This window comes from Alligator sinensis, unplaced genomic scaffold, assembly GCF_000455745.1.
Source record: "Alligator sinensis unplaced genomic scaffold, ASM45574v1 scaffold867_1, whole genome shotgun sequence".
In the NCBI taxonomy this organism is placed as follows: domain Eukaryota; kingdom Metazoa; phylum Chordata; order Crocodylia; family Alligatoridae; genus Alligator; species Alligator sinensis.
Window position 1 is genome coordinate 566,048 of NW_005842842.1, and position 6,670 is coordinate 572,717.

At 41.0% G+C, this 6,670-nt stretch overlaps 1 protein-coding gene across 1 annotated transcript in view; it reads left to right on the top strand.

Moving 5' to 3' along the window:
• Nucleotides 1-6,670, top strand: part of GFRAL (GDNF family receptor alpha like) — a 58,584-nt gene that overhangs the window by 23,329 nt on the left and 28,585 nt on the right. The gene's annotated exons all lie outside the window — the stretch shown is intronic.

The window sequence follows — 6,670 nt, forward strand, 5'->3', positions numbered from 1 at the left end:
GCCAGTTACTAATGCAGTCATTTAGTATTTGGTTATGCAAGTACTAAATGACTACACAGAGATAACTATGTAGTCTACCACTTATATAGACCACAAAATGATGGCGTTCAAGATCCTAAAGGGAGGAAGGAAGGAGAGCAACTGAATAGGAGCACTGGACCTCAGCAAAGCAGACTTTAGCAAATTCAGGGAACTGGCAGGAGGATCTCCTAAGAAGTAAGTCTGAGGGATAAAGGAGTCTAGCAGAATGGTTATACTTTAAGGAGGCCTTTTTAAGAGTGCAGGATCTAGCTAATCTGATGTGATGGAAGAATGGGAAGTGCAGCAGGAGGCAAACCTGACTAGCAGCAATCTCTTCAATAAGCTGAAACTCAAAAAGGAATCCTATGAAAAGTGATAACTTACTCATACGACTAGGGAAGAGTATAAGAGTATCACACAGGCATGCAGGGAGAAAATTAGGAAAGCCAAGGGACATAAAAGGTAATAGAAAAGATTCCACAGTGTGTCAACAGTAAGAGAAAGAGCAGAGAAATCATAGATCCCCTACAGAATGCAGAAGGCAGTCTTGTTATGGACGATGCAAAGAAGGCTGAAGTATTTAATGCCTTTTTTATTTCAGTCTTTACAAACAGGGACAGCTACCAGACAATGAATACAGTTGGCAGCAGAGATAGGGAAGGAGACAAACAACCTAGAGTAATGGCAGAACAGGTTAGGGTTGCAGGTTACTTATCCAAGCTAGATGCTTTCAAGTTGGTGGGGCAGATGGGTGCATCCTAGGGAAATAAAAGAATGGGCGAGGTAATTTCAGAGCCATTAGCTATCCTTTTTGGGATAGCTAATTCCTGGAGGTTAGATAAGGTCCTGAATGACTGGAAAAGGGCAAATACAGTGTCCATTTTTTGGAAAGGGAAGGAAGAAAATCCGAGAAATTATGGACCAGTCAGCCTGACTTTAATATCTGGAAAGATCCTGGAGCAGGCCCTCCAGGTGTCCTTTGTGAAGCAGCTGGAAGATAACAACTTGATCTGTTGCTCTTAATTTTGATCATGGCATGCTGTGAATGGAATGAAATGATCAGTGAAAATGTTCTGGTCTCAAATCCTAATTCATTGAACACTTAAGCAACACCACTACTTGAGCAAAATGACTCAGCTAGCCAGGCATCATCACAGCACTTGGGGTTGCAGTTTTGACCAGCATGGTCTCCTCTTGCTTGGTGACAAGTCCCCAAACTTAAGTTTTTTCCTTAGGCTTTTATACTCTTTTAGAGCCCTCTTCTGTATATTCCATATATGGTCCTGCTAGGGATCCTCACCAATTACCTTTTACAACAGTTATTTCCTCATCAAGCTGTTGCCCTAAGCCTGTTTCTTTTCATCTTACTGCTCACCTACAGAGCCATACTTGGGCTTGTTTTGCTATCTTGTTTTTCTGCATTATACAGCTATCTATGTTTTGTTTTGCCTACAGAGTTTTCTCTGTGCTAGTTACCTCTGTATTCATTTCATTTGCAGCTCATGGTGTTTGTTCAAAAGGAAAACAAAATCTCATCAGTTATGTCAAGGCAGCTTACAGGCCAACTGTCCCCTCCTAGACAGTGGTTCCATTTAGGATACCACTATCATTATTGTCAACAGCCCAGGCATAAGGTGAGACTCCATTCTTCTCAATGCCACCTGTGGAGGGGATGGTATGTGGCAGCTCTCAGTGCTTACCCTGGCCTTGACTGGTGATCTTACCACAAGATATCTGTGGGTGTGTCTACAAGAGCTACTGCACAGTAAGAAGTTTTTACACTAGCATCTACATGTGCAGGCATTACAGCACAGTAACACTGTGTGTAGACTGACTTGGGACTAAAGTTAGTAGTCCCAAGTCAGTCCACAAACACAGGGTTACCACATAGTAAGGAGTATAGAGCACAAATATGCTTTATTGTGCAGTAACTACTCAGACAGGTAGCAAACCTACTTGGGCAGGTAGCATCATGCAGGTAGCAGTTTTACACCCAAGTTGTCATAAGTTCCATACTTACTGTGTCGTAATGGCACACATGTGTAAACACACATCCATACTGTGCAGTAATTTTTGGTTATTGCACAGTAACCTAAATTAAATCTGCTCCCGATCAGCCAGCCACCACGTGGCGGGAGATTGCTCCCTGCCCCCAGGAAATGCCTGCTGTTAGGGTGGGCTGCACCACTGGAGCCCAGGTGGGAACTATGTCCCCCTGCCCCAGCAGCAGGGAGTTCCAAGCCCCCTGCTCTGAGATCACAATTGCGGAGCAGGGGCCAGGAGATCCTTCTCTTACAATCCCCATTTCGCCATTGTGATCCGAGAGCGAGGGACTGGGAGACCCTTATCTCCCAGCACCAGCTCTGCAGTTGTGCGGCTCGGGCTGAGAGACCCTTATCTCCTAGGGCCAGGTCTGCAACAGCTGGGCCGGTGCTGGGAGATCCTTATCTATCAGCCTGATCTCCACAGTCATAGGGCTCGGGCTGGGAGACCCTCCCAGTGTCAGCTCTGCAGCCGCAGGGCTGGCCCTGGGAGATCCATATCTCCCAGCCTGAGCTGTGCATTCATGGGGGTCAGACTAGGAGACCCTTATCTCCCAATGTCAGCTGCGTGACAGTGGGACTATCCTTGTCTCCCCAGCCTGTTCCCCGCCAAGCTCCATGCTCACGAAGTTGAGCAGGGAATGGGCTCCCCAGCCTCCACCCCATAAACTGATCCCATATCAAATGCATGTGTAGATGTACCCTGTATGTCCATGTCTAGACTTTAACCTTATCTTGACTAGCAGCTTCACCCTCAAGCATGCCACACAGCATTATTTGCACCAGCTAAGGAAGTAGACTGGAAGCAGTGAAGTTATGTCCATATCTCTCTGAAGGCAAGGCCATTAGAATTGCTGAGAGGCAAAGTCAATTTGCTCACTAGTAGCACTACACAGATGTGGCTACATTGTTTTCACTCTAGTATGTGCTGGGCTTGAGAGTGAGAATGCCAGACATGGTAAATCAGGGTATAGATACAGTCTGTATCTCTAAGTCTTCAATTTGATATTTTGAAGACATTGACTTTTCAACAGTAGTTATGTACTTTCAGGTTCCTGTGAAAGGATTACTAGTTCCCAAGGCATTAATTGACTCCATAGAATTCAAGTTGCAAAAGTAAGAAGACAGAGATGTAGGTTGTAGCCGTGTTGGTCTAAGGACATAGGCAGACAAGGTTTTTTGGGTGAATCTGATATCTTTTATTAGACCAACTAAATAGTTGAAGAACAATTTTTAAGCAAGCTTTCGGGTTCCAAAACCCTTCGTCAGGCTAGGGAAGTTTCAACAGTTGGTGTGTGCTCTTCCTGGATGGAATGAAAAGTAAAAAAGCCAGAGGCTGGGCTGGTATGCATACAAGACAGGTAGTCAGTTAAAATGTAGACTGAGGAGTCAATGGGTGAGAGACAGGCTGGGTGGGGTGGGGAGACAGGGGGGATGAATAGTGGAAAAGTACCCGGGAAGTCAGATGTCAGGCAGGTTATAATGTGTCATAAATCTAATGTCTATATTTAGTCCATGATTTTTAGTATCCAGGAGGTGGATAAAGTAGAGTTCATAGGCTCGTCTCTGGGAAGTGTTGTGTAAGTTTCCTTTGAGGATCAGGACTGAGAGATTGGAGAGAGAGTGGTTTTCTTGTGTGAAATGTGCCCCCACAGGTAACTGGGTATTCCTGTCTTTGATAGATTTCTGGTGTGCATTCATTCTGGTGCGCAGTTGTTGTTTGGTCTCACCTACATATTTTCCATCAGGGCATTTGGTGCATTGGAGGAGATATATTGCATTTCTGGAGGTGCAGCTGTAAGATCCAGGAATGCTGATGGCTCTGTTATAGGGTGTAGTGATTGTGGGGGTGGTGGAGATGTGTTGGCAGGGTTTGGATTTCTTGTCATGGGATGGCCTGTATCCATTTGGTGTGTTCTGGGCCTGAGGAAGTTTGCTTCTGGTGATGAGGTTGACGAGGTTCGGTGCTTGTTTGAAAGCTAGGATGGGTGGCTCTGGGAAGATCTCTTTAAGAATAGGGTCTCTTTCTAGTATGCAATTGTTTGATGATTTTCCATACAGGTTCAAGGGAGGGGTGATATGTCATAACCAGCGGTGTACGATTTTGGGGGGGGGGGTTCTTCTGTACTGCAACAATTCTTCATGTGGTATCTGGGTGGCTTTTCAAACGTGCAATCTATCTCTCTATAAGATCTATCTATCTATCTATCTATAAGATAGATAGATTTTATAGATAGATATATCTATAAGAGAAAGGAGAGCAATTTATAGAGAGGACCAAGGGAAAGACTACTACATACCAACTCCAGGACTGCCTCCATCCATGCAGAATAAATACAGAGCTACTGTCCATCCCAAATCCACTGGCCTGATCTGCCCTGAGAAGTCATTATTTGTAATGGCAATTGTTCTGCATGCCCTAGGGCTTTATTCAAAGGACAATTAGCCCAGGATGGACTGAGTAAAAATGAAGAACTAGTTCTGAAACCCACACACTCATTAAGCAGTAACAAGAGTAATTCCACTGATCTGAATGGACTTCTCAAAGCATAAAGGTGCTACACAGAATGAGTAAAGACATCAAGTTCTGACCTTAAAGAACATCAGGTTGTAGCATGTCTGATGCATGCATTCCTTAAGAATCATTAGAGCCTACCATATACTAAGCTAGTGATTTATTTATTTTTGGTATATAGAGAAATCACTGCCAGAGCATACTTTAACTGGGAATTCATTGATATATTAAACCAGAAAGAAAGCAATGGCTTTAAACTGTAGTTAAGTTGATTTAGATAACTATGAGGAAAAAACATCCTTACTGTCAGAACATGAAGGAGTTGCCCACTGTAAGTTTATAAAAAAGAGGCTGGATAGGCATTTGCCTTGGATAGTATAGGAACAGCACATCCTGCTTTTGTGCAGGTTACTGGACTAGATGATCTTTGATGTCCCTTCTAACTCAATGAATCTATGACAATATTTTATGATAACTTCTAAACATAATTTTATTTATACATACACACACTTATTTATGAACACATAAACGTGTGTATATAAATATATATATACATAATGTGTGTGTGTGTATTCTAACTCATGTGCTAGAAGGTCTTATAATATAAAACCCTTATAACTTTCATGTGAAGTACTGACTATTTCTAGTGACAAATTTCTAACTGAAGGACTGTCTCTTCTCATTGGAGAAACTGTTATTTTAAATGCATTTGGTAACTGCACTCAGAATTTCACTTAAATGGTCAGCAGATATAGCCAAATAAAGACTTAGAAAATAGTGCTGATATTTATATAGCCCTTATTTGTCATTTGCACTCATACTACTTAAATTTATATTTTGAAACTCCTTAAGTGTTCAGTGCCCCTTAGCATTTTCAGCACTGTTTCAGACAGTGGCAACACTTTACAAATGATTTATAAATCCTCCTGGAAAATGCAATGAAACTGACAAAATCATAATTATAGCAGTGGTTTAGACTTTAATTATTATTATAATTCATTAATTTGTTTTGTAGTAAAATCTAGAGGTCCCAATCAGTGATCAAAAACTTTATCCTGGGCATTTCATGCACATGTAACAAAAAATAGCCCCTGTATCAGACTAATAATCAAATAACATCCGCATGGCTTTTGTCATTCCCTGAAGCATTTCCTTCATTGTCAATCTAAAATCTTTTTCACCATGGAAACTTAGCTAAACAAACTGATAAACTGACACCAGTGCTGTATGATGACAAGATCATTTAAGCTGAAATTATTTATTTAAGATGGTATTGTGTGGAGATAACACCTTCTTTATGGAACATTTTGCCATCATTGCTAATGGATATCCTGATTTTTATTTTCCAGTAGCATTAGCAATTATAGTATTAATCAGAAGTTAGATATTTTAAGAGTATTTTCAGTTCTTAGGCAGCTTTGCTAAACACACTCAGTGGGACAATTAAGATATTGATTCCTGAATTTCTTGTCAGACGGTTCAGCCAGCATATGCTGCATCTGTTCAGTGTCTGTTTCAAATATTACTATTATTACTATTACGATTATTATTATTATTTACGGATATGGGTGTTTAAATAAACAATTGCCTAGGCCTAACAAAAGGATTCTCTGCCTTTAGATTTAAATAAAATGGAGTTGAAACTAAACACTATCACACCCTATTTCCATAAAAAGGAAGTATACAGGTGAGTCATAGAACCCATTCAGTGTCTTACTGGTTTATGTCTACACATACAGTTCTATTTATAGGACTAAAGTCTCTTTTAAGCTCATTGTCTGGAGTAGAAGGAAAGTGGCAGGAGTTGTAGGCATCTTCAGTGTGATAGGAATAGAAGTTGCATGTAAGTTAGCTTCAGCAAAGGATCAGTCTCAAAACTGACCAGGCAAAATACATATTTTGATAAGACAACTGAAAATTTAGAAAATGTTCATAAATATATTAACATCCATTAACTGTATGTGGTAAAAATAATACAGCAATGGTGAATTTATATAAATGATATTTGACTGACTTCCTAAGACATGCTTATAATTTTCTTCCTCTTGCTACTAACACTGTTTTTATTCCTCTCTGGAAAATGTTCTGGGGC